Here is a 22523-nt window from a genome sequence, read left to right as displayed (position 1 = left end):
TTAATGCAGCGATTTGCCTTTTGCAGGAATGTCTCCGGCCGCCTCCTCGGTCTTCTAACACGAGCTTGGGGCGCGTGAAGGTGTGTCTAATGATGGCATTGAATGCAGCGATTCGCTTTTGCAGAGGTCGATTCGTTTCACGCCCTTTGATTGATGCGGCGCATTAATGGTGTCAGACGGATACTCAAACGTTTCCACCGCCTTTATGGCAGATTGATCTGATCCGTTGATTTTTGGGAATTCGAATCGTGCATCTCCCCCACCGTGCGATTGGTAGGTGATGACGCCTGTTCCTCATGCGTTTTTGCCTATAAAAGCCACCACCTTTCCTTCATTTCGGTTACTTTCCATTCCTTGCCATTTCTGCTCGAATTTCCCAGAGAGAAAATTCCTCAAAGTAGCACGAACTGTCTTAGCACTTAGACACTTCTTTCAGTTTTCCAGTGTTTGCCTTCGCCAGTTCTTCTCAACTTTCACTCGACCACATTCAGTACCCCCAGTTCAACGATCTACTGTAAGTTTCTTGCATCCTTAGATAATAACATGCTTTCATTTACTTCGTTCGTTTTCTGGGTTCGTACTTAGAGACTTCTGGGTGTGTGAGTGTTTAAGTTCTTCGAGTGTTATGCTTTATGCCTACTGCTTTAGTTGTAGGATCGTCATCATCATGCCTCTGTTATAATGTGCATTTTTGTTGAAGAGAGCCATGTGTTCTTCGTTCAACAACCGCTTAGGGCATAGAATGGTTTTTTTTTTTTTACTCTGTAAAACCACTTTCTGCGATTTCACTGCACCCGACACTTGTTCAGGGAATCTCTCTAGGGTTTCCCATGTGACACGTGTCCGGAGGGGGCCTCTTTCCAGCGGTTAGGGGACCCCCACTCCCTTTTTCTTGATTTAGGGTTTGGTATGGGACCTAACTGCTGGAATTTTCTTTTTCCCTTTTTGTTTTTCACAGAACACAAAATGTCTGCTTCTGGCTCGAAATCTTCGAAGAAGAGTGGGAAAAGCATGGCCACGTTGGAGGAGGTTTCCCTGGGGCCTGTTGCCCAGGAGGGGTACAAATCCCGAGCGACCGGGTGGGAAGCGGCTGAGCTTCGATCCACCCTGACTTGTCCTCACCAGCTGGAGAATATTATTGAAGTTGCTGGGATGAAACCCTCCACCTCAGGGACCTATCACCGGCCTCCTCGTGACTCGGAGACGCCTAATCATAACTATGACGGCTTCGGGGCTTGGAGTCAGACTCATTTGATGGCCGGTGCTATGCTCCCGCTCCAAGATTATTTTGTTAATTTCCTTGTATTTGTCGGCCTTGCGCCATACCAACTCATTCCTCAAACTTACCGCCTGCTCTCAGGCTTATTTATTTTTTATACCGCCCGCGGCTGGGGGTCTCCCAGCCCAGCGGAAATTTTATATTTTTACGAACTTGTATCCGTCCCCAAGAAAGGGGACAAACTTAAGGATGGTTTTTATGGGTTCTGGATCCACCCTGCTAACGAGGGGGTGGTTCCGTATAATAGGCAGACTCACGTTAAGGAGTACCGCCACCGCTTTTTCTTCTCCTCTGGGTTTAGGGCCGTGGACCACCCGGAGCTCCTCACGGAGTGGGTGCGGATCCCACCTTACCAGCGGACGCCTCCTACTCAGGCTTTCCTCCGAAGGGCCCAAGCCTTTGCCTCCTACGACCGCGCCGATCTTGATGTCGGGGGCCTAGTCACCACGGAGAATTGTAGGAAGGCCAAACTGATCCTTTCTCACCAATCCGTGGAGGACTCCAACCTTTCACGGGTCATCTGCCCCAACGTGAGGGCGCCGGTTGCGGAGAAGGCCTTCCGGGACGAGCTCATTGCCACGGCAGAGAAGAAGTACAAAGATTATCTCTACCGGAAGGCCCTGGAGAAAGCATACTCTCAGGCCCAGGCTGCCTCTGGGAGAGGACTTCGCGTGGGGAATCCGTTGGTGCGAAGGAGCCAAGCCATTGCCGGGAAGTCCGAGGCAAAATTTTTTGACAAGATTCTTCAAGAAGAGATTGGGGATCGTCCTGCCAGGAGGCCCCTTCGTATTGAAGATTCTTCCGAGAAGCAAACTTCCCGGCCACAGCCTTCGGTCCCCGAACCAAACTCGGGGGCTCCCGGTGCTAGCACCTCCGGTGCCGGCGGTAAGTCTCCCTTGATAATTCGTTATGTTCCTTCCGTTGATGAGTACACCATTCGTAGGCCCGTAGGGTTCGACGAGCGTCTTCGTAGATTTAGGATGCCGTCGACCCTGTGGGGGGATCGTTTGAAGGAGTTTTATTTTTTGAACTTAGGAGATTACCTAGGTCGGTCCCGGATGGGCTCCGGCCCTCCGGAACCTATTCCCTTAAGTCCCTCTGCTTACATAACGTCCAGCTGGTTCCGGCCCTCGGACAGTTATCTCGGAGATGACGCTGCCAGCATTAAAGTTCAGGACTTTGCTAGGGCCGAATTAGGGAGTTCGGGTAGGAGTAGTTTATTTGCTGTATCTTGTATAAGCGGTTCCTCACGGACTTCTAACACTTGCTTATTTTTTGAAACAGATATCTCCATGGATGCCATCCTGGAACAGCTTGCCGGGGTTCATACTCCCGTGGCTCCTCCGGCCTTTACCTCCTCTCCCCCGGCCCCTTCGTTGAAGGTTTCTTCCAGCGCTCCCCACGACACTATTGACTTAGTGGATGACGAGGAGGTGCTTCCGGGAGAAGGTCAAGGAAAGGGATGGGACTTCTCTGAGGAAGCCGCTGAGGGTGCGGGAGAGCCTCGAGCCCTTCCGGAGGAAGCAGAGGAGGGCGAGGAGGAGCCTGAGGCGGCTCTGATTCGTAAGCGCAAGGGCAAGATGATTGCCCAGGATGAGCCGAAGAGGCCTCGGAGAGCCGACACTCCTGCTCATGGTCTGGACGGCGGGGTCTCCCCGATGGAGGAAAATCCTGCTCCTCCCAACATCGTGCTTACCCTGATTCCGGGGGACGAGGTGAGGCAGGAGCTTCGCATAGCCAAACACAACTATGCTATGGATGAGTACTCCCGGGGGTATGCCGAAGTGGAAGCCCTTAGGAGGATTCTGCGAGCCGAGGTTGAGGCGAGCATCAACCACCCGGAATACCAGGATCCGTGGGACCTTAATCTGGACCCCTTATCGGACTGGTTCCGTCGCTTCCTAGGGCCTACCTTGGCTCCTTTTGCCGCGGAGATGACCGGCGAGTTCGCTTCTCAGCTCACCCGTTGTGCGCCTAAGCGGTTTGCCACTTGCGCTTCCCTGAACTCCATCTTCCAGGTCCAGGACCTCAGCCATTCTCTCACGGTGGTAAGTACTTTGCAATTTTTGCGTTTCCTTTTATTGTTTGTATTTTATTGCGGTTCAGCTTGCTGCTGAGGCTGGCCGCCTCTCCAAGAACATCATAAACCATGGCTTCGTTTTGTCCGACTTTGGGGACATGAACGATGTCAGGAAGGTCCTCCAGGACCTCACAGCGGAGAGGCAGATCTACCAGGAGGCTGCCGAGCGCCAGGAGGCTGCGGCCAAGGCCAAGGAAGAGGAGGCCAAACGGAGGGAGGCTCAGGCGGAGGCCATGATCCGGGACGAGGCTCAGCGGAGAGACAGGATGGAGGCCCATCACCAGGAGGAACTAAGGGCTCAAACCGAGGCCGCCGAGAAGGCCAGGCGAGACCTCCGGGAGGCCAGTGAGGCTTTGGATGAAATGGTCGCCAAGGTGAGATCTTTAGAGGAAACTCACCAGGCGGACATAGAGTCCAAGGCCGCTCTAGCTGCGGAGCTGAAGGAGCTGAGGGACTTCAAAGAACAATCCATCAGGAAGGCCAAGAGGGCCGAGCTCCTCTCTCCCGTTTCCTGCGCCCGGTGTCCGAAGCGCTTCGACAATGGAGTCTACATGGCTTGGTCCAACAACGATCAAAATATCAAGCTTACTTTTTATCCCAAACCCGAGGAGATGATTGCCAAATTTCGGGAAAAGAAGAAGAAGCTTGATGCCGCGCTTGAGGCACGGACTGGACCTCGTCTTCCTCCGCGGGCCGACTGAGCTGCCGTACTATTGACCCAGATTCCACCCATTTCTTTTATAACTCTTTTCTTTTTTTTTTTGTTTGTACAAATTTGCTGCTGCCTTAGAACAATATACATATAGGTAGCAGCTTTTATTCGAAGGGGAGACAATTATTATTATTTTTTTTTAAGGCCTGTCCCTGGGCCATTTATATGTATATGACCTGCCCTTTGGGCTAGGATATTTTTATGCGATCTTTCTTTTGTCGCACTTATGTTTTTTAACCTGTCCTATGGATCAGGATTTTTATACTTATGCTTTTTATTTTTGTGCATACTTTCTGACCTGCCCTTTGGGTCAGGATATTTTACTTAGTTTGTTTTTCTATTTGTCCCTGCGGCATACCCTAGTACCCCCCTGAGTGGCATAGAAACTTCGTTTGTAAGGCACTCAGTTTTATTTAACACAGAGGAGGTATACATTTGGACGGTACAAACCCTTTGAACAAAATCTAAGTTTTAATTCGCTACTTGTAATATTTTCTGAGGTGATCGGCATTCCAGGCTCTTGGGACGGTGGTTCCGTCCATTCTTTTGAGTTTGTAAGTGCCAGAACCGATCTCGTCCTCGATCTCATATGGTCCCTCCCAATTTGGTCCAAGTACCCCCACTCCAGGTTCTTGGGTGGCTGGAGAAACCCTTCTTAGGACCATATCCCCAATAGCAAATTTTCTGTTTTTAACCTTGGAGTTAAAATACTTGGTCACCTTCTTTTGATAAGCAGCCATCCGTATTTGAGACTCATCCCGGAGTTCTTCGACTTGATCCAAAGCTTCCTGGAGCAGTGCCTGATTAGTGGCAGGATCGTAAGTCGTCCTCTTGTGGGATGGGAATAATGTTTCCACCGGGACCATTGCTTCACAACCGTACGCCATTGAGAATGGCGAGTGGCCGGTGTGGTTAGGGGGTCGTCCGTAGGCCCATAATACCCTTGGCAATTCTTCGGGCCGGTTATTTTTACAGGCCAGCAGCTTCTTCTTCAAGGTGACCTTTAGGATTTTATTGACCGCTTCCGCCTGGCCGTTTGTTTGTGGCCTGGCTACCGCGGAGAAGCTTTTCACTACTCCGTGTTGGTTGCAGAAGTCAGTAAATTCCTCGCAATCGAATTGCTTTCCATTGTCTGAGACTATTTTGTGAGGCAAGCCGTATCGACACACTATGTTTTTGATAACAAAGTCCAATGCCTTCTTAGCAGTTATTGTCTTCATAGGCTCAGCCTCTGTCCATTTGGTGAAGTAGTCTACTGCTACTATTGCATACTTTACTCCTCCTTTTCCCGTAGGTAGAGACCCGATGAGATCTATTCCCCAGACCGCGAAGGGCCAGGGGCTGGTCATCAGGGTGATCTCGTTTGGAGGAGCTCTCGGTATGTTTGCGTACCTTTGGCACGAGTCACACTTTTGGACATAGTCTATACAATCTTTTTTCATTGTTGGCCAGAAGTACCCTTGCCTCAATATTTTCTTTGAGAGGCTGGGTCCTCCCGTATGATCTCCACAGAACCCTTCATGGACCTCCAGCATGATTTGTCTAGCTTCAGGGTCCGATACACACCTTAAATAAGGCATGCTGAGTCCTCTCCGGTAGAGAATTTGGTCCATCATTACATAACGATGAGCACGATGCGGAATCTTTCGAGACAGTGCCCTCTCTTGGGGCAACTCACCTGTGGTTATGTATTTTATGATGGGGACCATCCAGCTGGGTTCTTGCTCAACCGTTAGTGTGGTCTCTTTTATTTTGATGCTTGGCTCTGCCAAGCGTTCCACTGGTACTACCCCCAGCTCTTCGATTTCACTGTCCGAGGCTAACTTAGCCAGACAGTCCGCCTGAGCGTTCTTCTCCCGGGGGATTCTTTCTATTTTATAGTCCGTGAACTCGTGGAGCAGTTCTCGGACTATTGTTACGTACGCGGCCATCCGCTCGCCGCGAGTTTGGTACTCTCCGGATACCTGGTTTACGACCAGTTGAGAGTCACTGTAGACTTCCACTCTTTTGGCTCCTACAGCTTTGGCCAATTTCAGCCCTGCTATCAAGGCTTCATATTCGGCTTCATTGTTTGAAGCTGTGAAGTTGAATCGGAGTGCTGCCTGGAGCCGCAATCCAGTAGGTGATATCATAGCCACTCCGGCTCCCGAACCGTTCTCATTAGAAGCTCCGTCTACAAATACCCTCCAAGTGGGGATTGGCGGTACCGGCGTATTAGCTGTTGCCTCGGCTTCATTACATTCGGTGATGAAGTCTGCCAAGGCTTGGCCTTTTATGGAAATCCGGGGTACGTAATGTAAGTCGAATTGACTCAGCTCCATCGCCCACTTGAGGAGTCTTCCGGATGCTTCAGGCTTCTGGAGAACTTGCCGGAGCGGATGATTGGTCAAGATTTTGATCGGATGGGCTTGGAAGTATGGCCTCAGCTTCCTTGATGCCATCAGGAGGCAGAATACTAATTTTTCAATGACCGGGTACCTTGTCTCGGCCCCTATCATGCGCTTACTGACATAGTACACGGGGTGCTGAGTTTTTTCTTCCTCCCGGACCAGGGCCGCGCTGACCGCGTGCTCGGAGACGGCCAAGTAGAGGAACAAGTCTTCTCCAAGGACGTGTTTCGATAGGATAGGAGGTTTGGCCATGTGGTCTTTTAACCTCTTGAATGCCTCCTCGCATTCATCCGACCATTCGAACTTTTGGCATTTCTTCAATACGTTGAAGAAGGGTATGCACTTGTCCGTGGATCGTGAGATAAAGCGGCTCAGTGCGGCTACCTTTCCGGTCAAGCTCTGCACGTCTTTATGTTTCTTGGGGGATGGCATGTCCAGGAGAGCTTGGATTTTCTCCGGGTTTGCTTCGATCCCCCTTTGGCTGACTATGAAGCCCAGGAATTTTCCCGACTTGACCCCGAAGGTGCACTTTTTCGGGTTGAGCTTCATACCGTATCTCCGGACGACTTCGAAACATTCTTCTAAGTCGCTTGCATGGCTGTTGCACGCTTTGGATTTGACGAGCATGTCGTCCACATATACCTCCATGTTCCGTCCCAGGAGGCTTTTAAACATCCGGTTAACCATTCTTTGGTAAGTTGCTCCGGCATTTTTCAGTCCGAAAGGCATGACTAGGTAGCAGTATACCCCCTTATCGGTCCTGAAGCTAGTACACTCCTGGTCTACCGTATGCATTTTTATTTGGTTGTACCCAGCATAGGCATCAATGAAGGACAACAGTTTAAATCCAGACGTGGCGTCTACCATTTGGTCGATCCTGGGTAGTGGGAAGCAGTCCTTTGGGCAGGCTTTGTTTAGATCTGTGAAATCTATACAGACTCGCCAAGTCCTGTTCGGCTCGGGTACCAGGACCGGATTGGCCAGCCATTCCGGATAGTACACGTCGCGGATCATGCCACTGGCCAAAAGTTTGTCCACCTCTTTCTCCAAGGCCTCGGCTTTCACCGAGTCGAGCGGGCGTCTCTTTTGCTGTACAGGGGGCATGTCCGGGTTGACGTTGAGTACATGTGTGATGACATGAGGGCTGATGCTGGTCATGTCTTCTTGGCGCCATGCAAAGATGTCGATGGCGCCCTTCAGTGTTTTTATTATTTTATCCTTTTCCTCCGGATCCAGGCTCTTCCCTATCCGGAGTACTTTGGTGGAGTCGTCGTCGCACACTGGTATTTCTTCGACGTCCTCCATTGGTTCCACGACCCTTTCGGATCCTATGCGAGGATCCAACTCATCCTCTTCAGCCTCCTCTATCTCAGGGGACCCCCGGACCATGAGTACTGGTAAGTGGGTGGCAACATTGTAACACTGCCTGGCTTCTCCTTGATTCCCCCTCACAGTTCCGACTCCGGCCTCCTGGGTAGGGAATTTCAGGCACAGGTGTCGGATTGAAGTAATCGCACCAAAGTCCACTAGGGCCGGTCGGCCTAGGATCGCGTTGTAGGCTGTTGGACAGTCTACCACCACGAAGGTGCAATACTTAAATGTGCTCTGGGGGGTATCCGGGCACAGGGTAACCGGGAGCCTTACTTTTCCCATTGGGATTAGCGTCGTCCCGTTAAACCCCGTGAGCTGTGACCCACTAGGCGAGAGGTCCCGGTCGGTCAACCCTATCGCAGTGAAGGCTTCTTTGAAGAGCAAGTTCACGGAACTCCCATTGTCAATCAGGACCCTAGCCACCACTTTATTTGCGATGGGGGTCTCTATGACCAGCGGGTCGTGGTGAGGAAAACGCACCGTCTTGGCGTCTTCTTCCGTGAACGTTATGGGTTGGTCCATTAGCCGAGGCCTTTGAGCTGGGAGTTGAGTAACCTCCCACACCTCACTGTGTTTCGCGGCCTCGGCATATCGTTTTCGCTCCTTGCGAGTGTTTCCTCCGATATGGGGACCTCCGGAGATCATGGCTACCCGTCCATTAGGCCGGGGCGGTAGCCCGGGGATATGCTGGGTGTCACCTGCGGGAGCAGCTGGAGGCAATACTCCTGCTGTACCCCCTGGCGTTCCCGGAGGCATACCCCCGGCCACCTGCCCTGGATTAAGGTGGGGCAACCTATTTTTGATCCACTCATAGAGGTGGCCCAAGCGGATTAGATTTTCAATCTCGTCTTTGAGATTCTTACACTCATTGGTGCTATGACCAATGTCGTTGTGGTACTCGCATCTTTTACTCGGATCTCTCCGGGAGCTATCTTTGTACAATGGCTGTGGTCTCCGGTAGTGCGTATTTTGCCTAGTGGCAAAATATACACGTTCCTGGGAGTCCGTGAGCTCTGTGTACTGAGTATATTGGGGTGTGTACCCCTTCTTTTGGCGCTTCTCTCCCGTTCGGGTGCTGCCCTTGGAGGACCTTTTGCTCCTCGACCCCTGGGTAGGGCCTGTCAAGCTAACAGTCGGGGCCGCCTGTGAAGGAGTTCGTCTGTAAAGCCCGCTTAGTTAATTTGGAAATTATCAGTTGTTTATGATTAATTATGGAATTATTTATAGCTATTTAAATAATTTATTATACTGTTATTTGTGTTATTCAGTAGCTTGCATATTTTGCATTTCCGGTGTCCGGTATTTTGGAACTCGGCGTTTGGCTCAGTAGAAATCACAACTTAGTATATTAGTAGTTTGGGGACGGGTTTTAGACATTGGGAATGTCGGGAATGGCCGGGAATTTAGAATTTCCCGAAAATACCCCTTTAGTATGATTTTCATGATTTTATGGTGGAGGGGCAAAATGGTCTTTTTGCCCCATTAGTATTTTGTCTTTTGTGATTTTATGAAATGGAAAATAAGTGTTTATTTGATTATTTGTTGGCTGAAATAAAATGTGATATGTGGCTTATATTCCTTTTTTCACAAAAATTCAACACTTAGTCAAAATTAACAGAAATTTTCAAAAAACTCAAAGCTCTCTCTCTCTCTTTTCGGCCAAAGCTTGGCTGTGCAAAGGGCTGGGTTTTGCTTGGTTAATTCTAGTGGTTTAGCAAGATCAAAGTGATTTTCATTGAGGTATTTCTTGGCTTTAGTTTCTTACTTTGTTTTTCTTGAAATTTATGATGAAAATGGTTGTTGCATGCTTGAATCTTTGATGTTGTTGCTGCTGAAATATTGTTGTTGTTTCTGAGATTTAAGTATGTTGATTTGTGATTATTTAGGTTGTTAGTAATGAATGTTAATTGCTTTGCTCAAATTTGGAAGTTTTAGCTCAAAATATGGTTTTCAAAGAGAATTGATTGAATATGTAGCTGGGTTGTTGTTGATGTTTTTATTTGATTTCAGAAGCTATTTTGAGCATGTTTAAGTAGAATTAAGCTGCTTGGTATGCATGTTGTTTAGATTTGCTCAAGTTTGAGTTTAGAACTCAAAGCTTGAGCTCCAATGGTGATTTTTGTTTCTGTGGTTTCTGGGTTAGTTTGTTGCCTTAGATTTGTTCTTTGGGGTATTTAGAGCGGAGTACGGAAGGTTTGGAACCAATTGGGTTTGATTTGGTTGAGTTAGGAATTTTTGAAAAATTCCTGCGAGGAACCGGAATTCCGGTTGTGCAACCGGAATTACGGATGAGGGTCCAGTAATTCCCAGAACCGGAATTCCGGTTGGGCAACCGGTCTACCGGTTGGGGAATTTTTCAGAACCCTAGTTTTCCTCGTTTTTATGTTTTTAGGGGTATTGCCATGCTTTTTATCGATAGGGAAACTTTTAGTTCCTAGTTTTAGTCCCCGGGAAGTGATTTAGCGTGTCACTTATAGCGTTGTGATTTTTATGGTTTAGGAGCCGATGTCCGCCGCTCAGCTTCAGTTCCAGTCAGGTTGACCGGCACACCTGAATTCGGAATCCAGGTAAGATTAGTATAACAGTATGCATATGTAGATTACATGTTTAGTGTGCATGTAGGAAGCCTGTTAGATTACATTAGTTATGTATATAGGCTTCGAACCATCCAACCCTGTCACGTCGGTACAGGCTGGAGTATGACCAGCAGCCGGAGTATGACCGGTTCGACCGATCAGGCTGACATTTGGTTGGTGGTTCCGTGCTATTGACCTATCCCGTTGGTACAGGCTGGAGTATGACCAGCAGCCGGAGTATGACCGGTTCGACCGATCAGGAGGATACTTGTCAATAGTACCGTCCCTGTGAACGTTCAAAACTCAGTACCATGTTAGACATTGCAGTAGTAGCTCAGTACCATGTTGGACATGGCAGTAGCGGGACTCAGTATCGTGTTGGACACGGCAGTTAGAATTATGTATGAGTATTATTATGCTTTTCTTACTGAGTCTGTCGACTCACAGTTTACGTTTATGTGTAGGTAAAGGCAAGGCTATAGCTGATGGACCGTGAGCGAGCTTATGAGATTGTACATGTCGGGGCGGTTGGGCCTGGAGCGTACGATCCTCGGGACAGCAAGGCTGATTTTTTTGTAACTGGTCGTTAGACGACTTTTAATTTTATGTAACAGTTAAACAGTTAAATCTTTTGTAAATGATTTTATAATCGGGATCCCGAGTCTTTTGTAATATTGTTTTATAAGTTTAATTAAAAAGCAAAATTTTAATTAATCACGTTTTTCCATAAACCTTGTTGATTAGCAACGAGCTGCACAGTACGTTAAAAAAAAATCATGTAATACGCCTAAGGTAGTTAGGGTGTTGCAATTTGGTATCAGAGCCGCCAGGTTGTCTTCCAAAGATCGTCACGACATGTACAACCATCATCAGCAGTTAGCTCGGTTCACGGTTCAGTAAGCCTTTATTGCTTTAGTAGTTTATTTTATTCAGTTATGAAAAAGAAAAGCCTGTTAGGAAGCATGTTAGTAGCCTGATAGTAGAATAGGCGCATGTTTCGTTTTTAATTTCCAAATTAAGCGGCATTAGTAAGCTCTCCTTGAATACGAGCTGATATGCCAACTCTTGGTTTCGCAGGCGGTTCTAATCAGATGGACGCCAGGTGGACTACCAGGAGTCAGGGCAATTCCGTGGGGTCGAACCAAGGACAGGGAGCTCAGTTTCCCCCACCTGCTAGGGGCCGAGGTAGAGGTCCCCGAGGCAGGGCTCATGGTCGGGGTGATGAGAACCCGCCACAGGCTGCCCAGGCTCCCCCAGCCGATCAGGGAGCTCAGATCTGGGAGTTGCAGTTTGCAGAGATGCAAGCCCGGATCGAAGAACAAGACCTCGAGATTCAGAGGTTGAGACAGCAGGGTGCTCCTGCAGTTCCAGTGCCCATAGTTCCAGTGGCACCTGCCCCTGCTGCCCAGGCCGAGATAGTGGTGGCGGCCCATAGATTGGAACCTCTGTATGAGCGGTTCCGGAGGCAAGCACCTCCGGTTTTCCTGGGAGGTCCGGACGTAATGAAAGTCGAGCAATGGCTGACGGTGATCACCAAAATTCTAAATTTCATGGGTGTCACCGGCAACGATAGAGTGGTGTGCGCCACATTTCAGTTCCAGGAGGACGCCCTGGTATGGTGGGACATGGTGTCTCAGATCCATGACGTCACCACCATGACCTGGGAAAGGTTCCAGGAACTCTTTAATGCGAAGTATTACAACGAGGCGGTCAGAAGCGCCAAGAGGAAAGAGTTCGCTCACCTGACCCAGCGTGAGAACATGAGCGTCACTGAGTATACTACTCAGTTTGATCGGTTGGCGAGGTTAGCCTCGGGAATTGTGCCGACCGACTTCAGCAAGAAGGAGAAGTATCTGGACGGGTTGAATGCCAGGATCAGGCATGACTTGATGATCACCACCGACGACAGCACCACCTATGCTCAGATGGTGGAGAAGGCACTTGGAGCTGAGGGCGCAGTGGGGTGTATGTCAGAATCAGCCAGTACTCCGGTGAGTGGCGGAGCTCCTACCCCTCCTGCATCAGGCTTTAGCAGGGGGAGTAGTGGTTCGGCCATTGATCAGAGGAAGAGAGCACCCACTGCTTCCGGTGGCTCGAGTCAGAACAAGAGGTTCCGGGGGAACCAGAACAGAGGGAGTCGTCCTGGTGGTACTGAGACCCGATTCTCCTATCCCGAGTGCCCTAGCTGCAAGAGGCACCATCGGGGCGAGTGCAAAGGTCAGGGATGCTTCCATTGTGGCATGCCCGGACACTTCAAGAGGGACTGTCCCCAGCTCCGACCAGAGGCACCGAGAGCTCCAGCGATACCCACTCCAGCCAGGGTGTTCGCTATCACGCAGGCTGATGCAGATGCCAGCCCATCAGTTGTCACAGGTCAGCTTTTTATTAACAACTCGCTATATTCAGTGCTGTTTGATTCTGGGGCTACACATTCTTATGTGGCGGCCAGAGTCTTTAGTAAATTGGGTAGACCCTATGATAGATATGAATCAGGGTTTGGAACCCTGTTACCTGGCGGAGAATTGGTTATCTCCAATAGGTGGATTAGGTCTATGCCAATCAGGATAGATGGTAGAGAGTTAAGCGCTGATCTGATAGAGATGAGTTTAGTCGAATTCGATATTATTTTAGGAATGGATTTCCTATCTAAATATTCGGCGAGCATTGATTGTAAAAGGAAGATGGTGGTCTTCCAACCGGAAAGTGAAGAACCGTTTGTATTTGTGGGTTCAGTTCAGGGATCTCGGATCCCGGTGATCTCGGCTATGTCAGCGAGAGAATTGTTGCACGGCGGTTGCTTAGGGTTTCTGGCCGTGGTGGTGGACACCACTCGGCCAGATACCATTCGGCCAGAGGACATCAGAGTGGTTCGGGAATTTTTGGACGTTTTTCCCGAAGAACTTCCAGGGTTACCACCTCAGCGGGAGATTGATTTCGTGATTGACTTGGCACCAGGGGTGGATCCGGTTTCCAAAGCCCCGTATAGGATGGCTCCAGCTGAACTTAAGGAATTAAAGATTCAGCTCCAAGGGTTGCTTGACATAGGGTTCATTCGGCCCAGTGTGTCACCCTGGGGAGCCCCGGTTTTGTTCGTCAAGAAGAAGGATGGATCTATGAGGATGTGCATCGACTACAGGGAGTTGAACAAGCTGACGGTGAAGAATAAATATCCATTACCTAGGATCGATGACTTGTTCGATCAGCTTCAGGGGAAGACGGTCTTTTCTAAGATTGATCTCCGTTCGGGTTATCATCAGTTGAGAATCCGAGAGGAGGACATTCCAAAGACGGCTTTCCGCACTAGGTATGGACATTACGAGTTTCTGGTTATGTCATTCGGACTAACCAATGCTCCTGCAGCATTCATGGACCTGATGAATAGAGTATTCAAGGATTTCCTCGATATCTGTGTGATTGTGTTTATCGACGACATCCTCGTGTACTCTCAATCAGAAGAGGAGCATGAGTTACATCTTCAAATGGTACTGCAACGACTTCAAGAAATGTGAGTTCTGGTTGTCTCAGGTGTCCTTCCTAGGGCACATTGTGAGTAAAGATGGGATCAAGGTGGATCCCGAGAAGATTGAATCCGTCAGGGATTGGCCGAGACCGAAGACAGTGACAGAGATCAGAAGCTTCTTGGGATTAGCTAGGTACTACCGTAGGTTCGTGGAGGGGTTCTCCAAAATCTCAATGCCCCTAACCGAGCTTACAAAGAAAAATCAGAGATTTATTTGGTCAGATAAGTGCGAAGCTAGCTTTCAGGAGCTAAAGCAGAGGTTGATTACTGCTCCGGTGCTAGCTTTGCCTTCGGACAAGGAGAAGTTCGTAGTCTACTGTGACGCATCCAAACAGGGTTTGGGGTGTGTATTGATGCAAGCCGATCGGGTCATCGCTTATGCCTCCGGTCAGTTAAAGGATTATGAACAGTGATACCCGACTCATGATCTAGAATTGGCCGCAGTGGTTTTTGCACTGAAGATTTGGCGGCATTACCTTTATGGAGAGAAGTGTGAGATCTATACCGACCATAAAAGTCTCAAGTATTTCTTTACTCAGAAAGATTTGAACATGAGACAAAGGCGTTGGTTGGAATTAGTGAAGGATTACGATTGTGAGATCCTCTATCATCCCGGAAAAGCCAATGTAGTGGCCGATGCCCTGAGCAGAAAGGGTCCCGGGCAAGTAGCTAGTATGGTTCAGATCTCACCTCAGCTAGCAGAGGATATGGTTAGATCCAGCATTGAGTTTGTGGTAGGTCAGCTTCACAACTTAACGCTGCAATCTGATCTGTTGGAAAGAATAAAAGTCGCTCAGATGACAGATCCGGAGTTAGTGAAGATCTGAGATGAGGTATTGGCTGGTCAAGCCAAGGACTTTTCAGTGTCAGATAGTGGGATGCTTTTGTACAAAGCCAGAGTTTGTGTTCCGAACAGTGTGGAACTTAGAAATGAGATCTTTGAGGAGGCTCATTCTACCCCGTATTCTCTGCATCCCGGCACCACTAAGATGTACCAAGATTTGAAACCGTACTTCTGGTGGAGCGGTATGAAGAAGAATTTGGTAGAATTCGTATCGAGATGCCTCACCTGTCAGCAGATTAAGGCTGAACATCAGAGACCAGCAGGGTTGTTGCAGCCTCTAACCCTACCAGAATGGAAATGGGAAGATATTACGATGGATTTTGTGGTCGGGTTACCTAGGACCACGGGTTTATTTGATTCCATCTGGGTAGTGGTGGATCGATTTACGAAATCTGCTCATTTTCTGCCGGTTAGAACAACATTTACAGTGGATCAGTTGGCAGAGTTATATGTCAGAGAGATAGTGAGACTTCACGGGGTACCGAAGTCTATAGTTTCGGACAGGGATCCGAAGTTCACCTCCAAATTTTGGCAAAGTTTGCAACGGGCAATGGGTACAAAGCTGAAATTTAGTACAGCATTCCATCCTCAGACAGATGGTCAGTTCGAAAGGACAATTCAGATATTGGAGGACATGTTGAGAGCCTGTGTTATAGACTTTGAAGGCTCATGGAGTAAGTATCTACCGTTGATAGAATTTTCTTACAACAACAGTTATCAGAGTACAATAGGGATGGCTCCCTATGAACTGTTGTACGGTAGGAAGTGTAGATCCCCTATCCACTGGGATGAGACAGGGGAGAGGAAATACCTAGGTCCAGAGTCAGTTCAGCGGACCAATGAGGCGATAGAGAAGATAAAAGCTAGAATGCTTGCCTCAAAGAGCAGAGATGTTGAGTTCCAGGTAGGGGAACATGTGTTTTTACGGGTATCTCCGATGAAGGGGATTAAACGTTTCGGGAAAAGAGGCAAGTTATGCCCTAGATTTACAGGACCTTTCGAGATTCTCGAGAAGATAGGTCAAGTGGCATATCGGTTAGCATTGCCTCCAGCCTTATCAGCAGTTCACAACGTATTCCATGTCTCGATGTTGAGAAAATACGTTTCAGACCCCTCTCATATACTCAGTTATGAGAGTCTTCAGCTTCAGCCAGACATGACTTATGAGGAACAGCCAGTGCAGATCCTGGATAGAAAGGATAAAGTCCTTCGGAATAAGACCATAGCATTGGTCAAGGTTCTCTGGAGAAACAGTAAGGTGGAAGAAGCCACCTGGGAGCTAGAGTCAGATATGAGAGCTCAATATATAGAGTTATTCAGGTTAGATTTCGGGGACGAAATCCTTTTAAGGGGGGGATAGTTGTAAAGCCCGCTTAGTTAATTTGGAAATTATCAGTTGTTTATGATTAATTATGGAATTATTTATAGCTATTTAAATAATTTATTATACTGTTATTTATGTTATTCAGTAGCTTGCATATTTTGCATTTCCGGTGTCCAGTATTTTGGAACTCGGCGTTTGGCTCAGTAGAAATCACAACTTAGTATATTAGTAGTTTGGGGACAGGTTTTAGACATTGGGAATGTCGGGAATGGCCGGGAATTTAGAATTTCCCGAAAATACCCCTTTAGTATGATTTTCATGATTTTATGGTGGAGGGGCAAAATGGTCTTTTTGCCCCATTAGTATTTTGTCTTTTGTGATTTTATGAAATGGAAAATAAGTGTTTATTTGATTATTTGTTGGCTGAAATAAAATGTGATATGTGGCTTATATTCCTTTTTTCACAAAAATTCAACACTTAGTCAAAATTAAAAGAAATTTTCAAAACACTCAAAGCTCTCTCTCTCTCTCTCTCTTTTCGGCCAAAGCTTGGCTGTGCAAAGGGCTGGGTTTTGCTTGGTTAATTCTAGTGGTTTAGCAAGATCAAAGTGATTTTCATTGAGGTATTTCTTGGCTTTAGTTTCTTACTTTGTTTTTCTTGAAATTTATGATGAAAATGGTTGTTGCATGCTTGAATCTTTGATGCTGTTGCTGCTGAAATATTGTTGTTGTTTCTGAGATTTAAGTATGTTGATTTGTGATTATTTAGGTTGTTAGTAATGAATGTTAATTGCTTTGCTCAAATTTGGAAGTTTTAGCTCAAAATATGGTTTTCAAAGAGAATTGATTGAATCTGTAGCTGGGTTGTTGTTGATGTTTTTATTTGATTTCAGAAGCTATTTTGAGCATGTTTAAGTAGAATTAAGCTGCTTGGTATGCATGTTGTTTAGATTTGCTCAAGTTTGAGTTTAGAACTCAAAGCTTGAGCTCCAATGGTGATTTTTGTTTCTTTGGTTTCTGGGTTAGTTTGTTGCCTTAGATTTGTTCCTTGGGGTATTTAGAGCAGGTCTGGAAGGTTTGGAACCAATTGGGTTTGATTTGGTTGAGTTAGGAATTTTTGAAAAATTCCTGCGAGGAACCGGAATTCCGGTTGTGCAATCGGAATTCCGGATGAGGGTCCAGTAATTCCCAGAACCGGAATTCCGGTTGGGCAACCGGTCTACCGGTTGGGGAATTTTCAGAACCCTAGTTTTCCTCGTTTTTATGTTTTTAGGGGTATTGCCATGCTTTTTATCGATAGGGAAACTTTTAGTTCCTAGTTTTAGTCCCCCGGAAGTGATTTAGCGTGTCACTTATAGCGTTGTGATTTTTATGGTTTAGGAGCCAGTAATCCGCCGCTCAGCTTCAGTTCCAGTCAGGTTGACCGGCACACCTGAATTCGGAATCCAGGTAAGATTAGTATAACAGTATGCATATGTAGATTACATGTTTAGCGTGCATGTAGGAAGCCTGTTAGATTACATTAGTTATGTATATAGGCTTCGAACAATCCAACCCTGTCACGTCGGTACAGGCTGGAGTATGACCAGCAGCCGGAGTATGACCGGTTCGACCGATCAGGCTGACATTTGGTTGGTGGTTCCGTGCTATTGACCTATCCCCTCGGTACAGGCTGGAGTATGACCAGCAGCCGAAGTATGACCGGTTCGACCGATCAGGAGAATACTTGTCAATAGTACCGTCCCTGTGAACGTTCAAAACTCAGTACCATGTTGGACATGGCAGTAGTGGCTCAGTACCATGTTGGACATGGCAGTAGCGGGACTCAGTATCGTGTTGGACACGACAGTTAGAATTATGTATGAGTATTATTATGCTTTTCTTACTGAGTCTGTCGACTCAAAGTTTACGTTTATGTGTAGGTAAAGGCAAGGCTATAGCTGATGGACCGTGAGCGAGCTTATGAGATTGTACATGTCGGGGCGGTTGGGCCTGGAGCGTACGATCCTCGGGACAGCAAGGCTGATTTTTTTGTAACTGGTCGTTAGACGACTTTTAATTTTATGTAACAGTTAAACAGTTAAATCTTTTGTAAATGATTTTATAATCAGGATCCCGAGTCTTTTGTAATATTGTTTTATAAGTTTAATTAAAAAGCAAAATTTTAATTAATCACGTTTTTCCATAAACCTCGTTGATTAGCAACGAGCTGCACAGTACGTTAAAAAAAATCACGTAATACGCCTAAGGTAGTTAGGGTGTTGCATCGTCCATTCACCCCGGACGGGTTGCCGTAATGGGAAGATGCTGGTGCCAAAGTTTGGCCCTGGCTGTACCCGGGAGTAGCAGAGAATTGTATGCCACTCACTTGTGGAGTCGTGGTCGGGACAGTACCCGAGGGCGACACTCCGGGCACGTACCCTGCTATCCCGGTGGGATAGTAGCCTCCGTAAGCCACGATCTGGGCTTCTTCGAGGTTAATATATTTTTGGACCCTCTTCTGGAAGTCCTGGAGGCTAGCAGCACCTTCTTGCTGCAACTCATTCCAGAAGGGAGTTCCAGTACGGATTCCTGCTTGGAGAAGTGCAAGCTGTTGTCCGTCATCAACCTTCTTGGTCTTCGAGGCCTCTTCCCGGAACCTCTTGATGTAATTCTTCAAGGTTTCGGTAGGCAGTTGGTTGATGTTGGTCAAGGCACTAACCTCCAAGTTAACCTTTCTGGCGGCGACAAACTGTCTCCGGAAGTTGGTTTGGAGTTTGTTCCAACAACCCACGGATCCTGGTTCCAGCTTTTTGAACCATTCCTCCGCTGATCCGCTCAGAGTGAGGGGGAAGCACAGGCATTTGGCGTCATTGCTGACCCGCATGACTGTCATGACACGGTTGAACCGTGACAGGTGGTCACTGGGGTCGGAGTTCCCGGTATATGCCGCCATTTCGGGCATCTTAAAATTTTTAGGGAGCTCCGCCTCCAGGATATGCTTGGCACATGGCTCCCGATCCTCGCTGTCCGAGTCGGAGTCGTCTCCCTTCTGCCTCCGGGAGACTCGAGCAATGTCCTTTCCAAGTATGGCAAGTTCCGCCATGATTCCTTCGTTTAACGTACCCGAGGAAACCACGGGCTTGTATCTTTTCTGGTCAAGGTGATCCCGGAGGTCACCTTGATTCCCATTGATTTGATTTCTCAGATCAATGGGAGGACATCTCTGTCCTCTTCTTCCTCTACCCCCTGGTTCCTGGTGCACGGAAACGCTTTTCCGGTCCCCTCGATCCTGAGGGCCAAGACTCCCTCTTTGGGGCTTGCCCCTCTGCGGACCTTTCCCTTTAGGGAAATCTGAGCGGACCTTTCGCGGATCCTGTACCTTTTTCTTTCGCCCAGGGGTAGAAGTAGGGTTTTTTGTTTGATTTTCCTCAGCAGGGTGCCTTATAGGGCTAGGCTCCCTAGGTTTTTGCTGCTGGGAATTAGGCGAAGACGTCGCTGGCTCTCCGTCGAGCCCAGCGGCCATTGCCTTGGGGTGCACGTGAATGCCAGCTGCCTCCATGGCTTTCTGCATGGCTAGCATCACTTCCTGCATTTTTTGATTTTGCGCTTTCTGAGCTTCGATCTCAGCTTCATGATCGATAGCTTTTTGTCTAAGGAGCACCAACTCCGAGTAACTTCCTCCGTCGTAGGCATACTCGTCGAGGTTTTCCTCGTAGTTCTCGTCGGGAACTATTTCTTCTTCTTCTTCCTCGGACTCCTCTGCCGCTCTTGAGGCTACATCTTCCTCATTTGGATCTTGAGCATCTTCCAGAGGGCGAGGATGACGTGTACTTCTTGTCTCCACCATTGTTGTGAAGTCAAATGCTTGTTATGCAGCAGCTTTCCTCAGCTCTCAATGAAAGCACCAAAATGTTGACCGAGATTTTCGGCAACTATTAAAATATGATTATAATAAAGAGCTGTAAGAAAGTGAGATGAAGATTTTTACGTGGTTGGGGCGTTAATGAGCCTTAGTCCACGAGTCTTTGTTATTAATGGATGTATTTAATAGAGATTCCACACTAGAGAGAATGTTTTTCTCATAAATACAGAGAATGTTCTTGGTGAGTATTTTCTCTTCTTGCTCTTATGCAACCCAAGATTCTCGACCCCATTAAATGAGCTTTGAGGGGGTATTTATAGTGTTTTGGTGGGGTAATCCCTAGAATTGTTCTTACACATGTATCTATAAGTATCCATAAAGTTGGGTATTTCCAATGAATATACCATGGGTGATGCATGGTCAAATCCCTAGGTGCTGTAGGGTTTTTATGAAGAATGTCCTTTTTGCCTTGTGATTGACGTGACTCTTCGCAGAGTAGCCGTCGTTAGACTTAAATGATCATTACTATAGCGCTGCTGTTTGGGGGTTGTGCCGTCAGACTTTATTGCGTGTTACAGTCCCAACACGCTTCCTCCCATGCGGCATTAAATGCGACTTGATTGCTCAGGAGAGGCTTCCGGGAGTACCTTGTATTCCGGGTGCCTCCTCCGGGACCCCTGCCCATGGCGCTTCCTTGTGGCGTACAAAGACTTATCAAATATTTACAAGTTATCTGATCCACGTGTCCCATTTCGACTGGTCCACGTATTTTGGGCGAATTCAGGGGCAACAGTAGTCTAGAAATAACTATCTAGAAAATATCTTATTTGACTAAGTATCTTTTCCACAAAATTTGAAAAAAATATCTAATTTAAGTTGTATTAGAAAAAATCTAGAACTTAAATATTTTTCAAATTTAAATTTAATTATATATCAAAAATTAAGTTGTAACCACTTAATTTGAAAATATTCCATTTTAAGTTAATATTCGAAAAGATATTAACTTAAAAAATATCTGAAGAATCTTAATAACCAATGCCTAAAATTCCTCAACTTAATTTTGAAATTTGAAATTCAAAAGATATTCAGATTTAAGTTGGTTAGTTGTAGATAACTAAATATCAACTTAAATAAGAATATTTAATGAAAAATTTAAATTAAGTTCCAGAAAGAATCTAGATGGTTATAATTCTATATTTAATTAAATACAAGAAAATACATATAGTTTAGCTTAGAATAAATAATTCTTTAAACTATAATTTTCTTAAATTAATTTCAAAATAAATGAAATTAATTATGTTGCTAATCAATTTTATTAGGTTAAACTAGTGTAATTAACCTAGTACAGTTGTTCAAATCAGGCAAATGGGCCTTCACAATTGGGGTGGTTCATGTGAGGGGGTGCTGGGTTCAGTATGTCGTACCCACTTCTATGGCTCCCAACTCTCACACAAGGCCCAAAAGAGAGGAATTTAACCTTAATAAGAACAACTGTTATTAATTGAATGAGCCCAATAACTAAATAGGCCTAAATAAATTCTATCAAGAACTATGATAATTTATTTTAGCAACAACAACCTATATCTATCTATAATCAAATTAAACACATAGGCTCACGCAGGCACACTTTGGATGGGTCTTATCATGTTGCTAGGTCATACACAGATGAAAGAAGATTGTAAATATACCTGTTACAAATTATTAACTTGACCAAGGGAGCCATCAGATCATTAGATATGGCAAAAAGTAACCATGGCTATTTCCAATCAAGTAATAATAGGTTTTGAAAACTTACAAACAAGCTAAAACACATACTCCTGCAACAAGGTTAGCTGGATAGTTGGATGTAGGATTTATTTAATTTTAAATTAAATAATTAATTTCGAAATAATTAATTAATTAAAAATTAATTTTTCGAAAATTTTAAAAAAAATTTGAATCATTCAAAATTTTAAAAAAAAATTAAATTTAAAATTAAACCTACAATTTTGAAAAATTAGGTTTCAACCAACCTAAATATCATTTCAAAATTTGCTAACTACTTTTAAAATTTAAATGTTATTTTATAAATAAAAATTAAATAAAAATTAGAAAAGATAAGTTAAATATCTTTTTCAGATTTTAAATTTAATTTAAATAAATAAAATAACAAAATTTAAAAGTTAGCAAAATATCTTACATCTATTTAAAATTACATGATTATAATTATCTTATTTTAAATTTAAATAAGGTCAAAATATCTGAAAAAGATTTAATTTAAAAAATATATATATAAAATCTGACCTTAAATTTAAAATTAAGATAAGATATAATCAAATTTAAAAATAAGATAGATTTTTAAGCAAGAAGATAGATACTAATTCTATTCAAATTCAAATTACACTAATATCTTGAATTAAATTTAAAAAATATTAAATTAATTCAAAATGATAATTAGAATTGAATTAGGAATAGTAATAGTATAAATACAAAACTATACAAAAAATCGGAAGTTAATTCCATGAAAAAGCATGAAAAATCGAAGAAAAACGAAAAAATTGTGAACTGTACGGACAGTTTTCGCGATCGCAGGAAAATTTCAGC

Source organism: Cannabis sativa, chromosome 2, assembly GCF_029168945.1.
Source record: "Cannabis sativa cultivar Pink pepper isolate KNU-18-1 chromosome 2, ASM2916894v1, whole genome shotgun sequence".
Taxonomy (NCBI): Eukaryota; Viridiplantae; Streptophyta; class Magnoliopsida; order Rosales; family Cannabaceae; genus Cannabis; species Cannabis sativa.
This window is presented reverse-complemented; position numbering follows the sequence as displayed.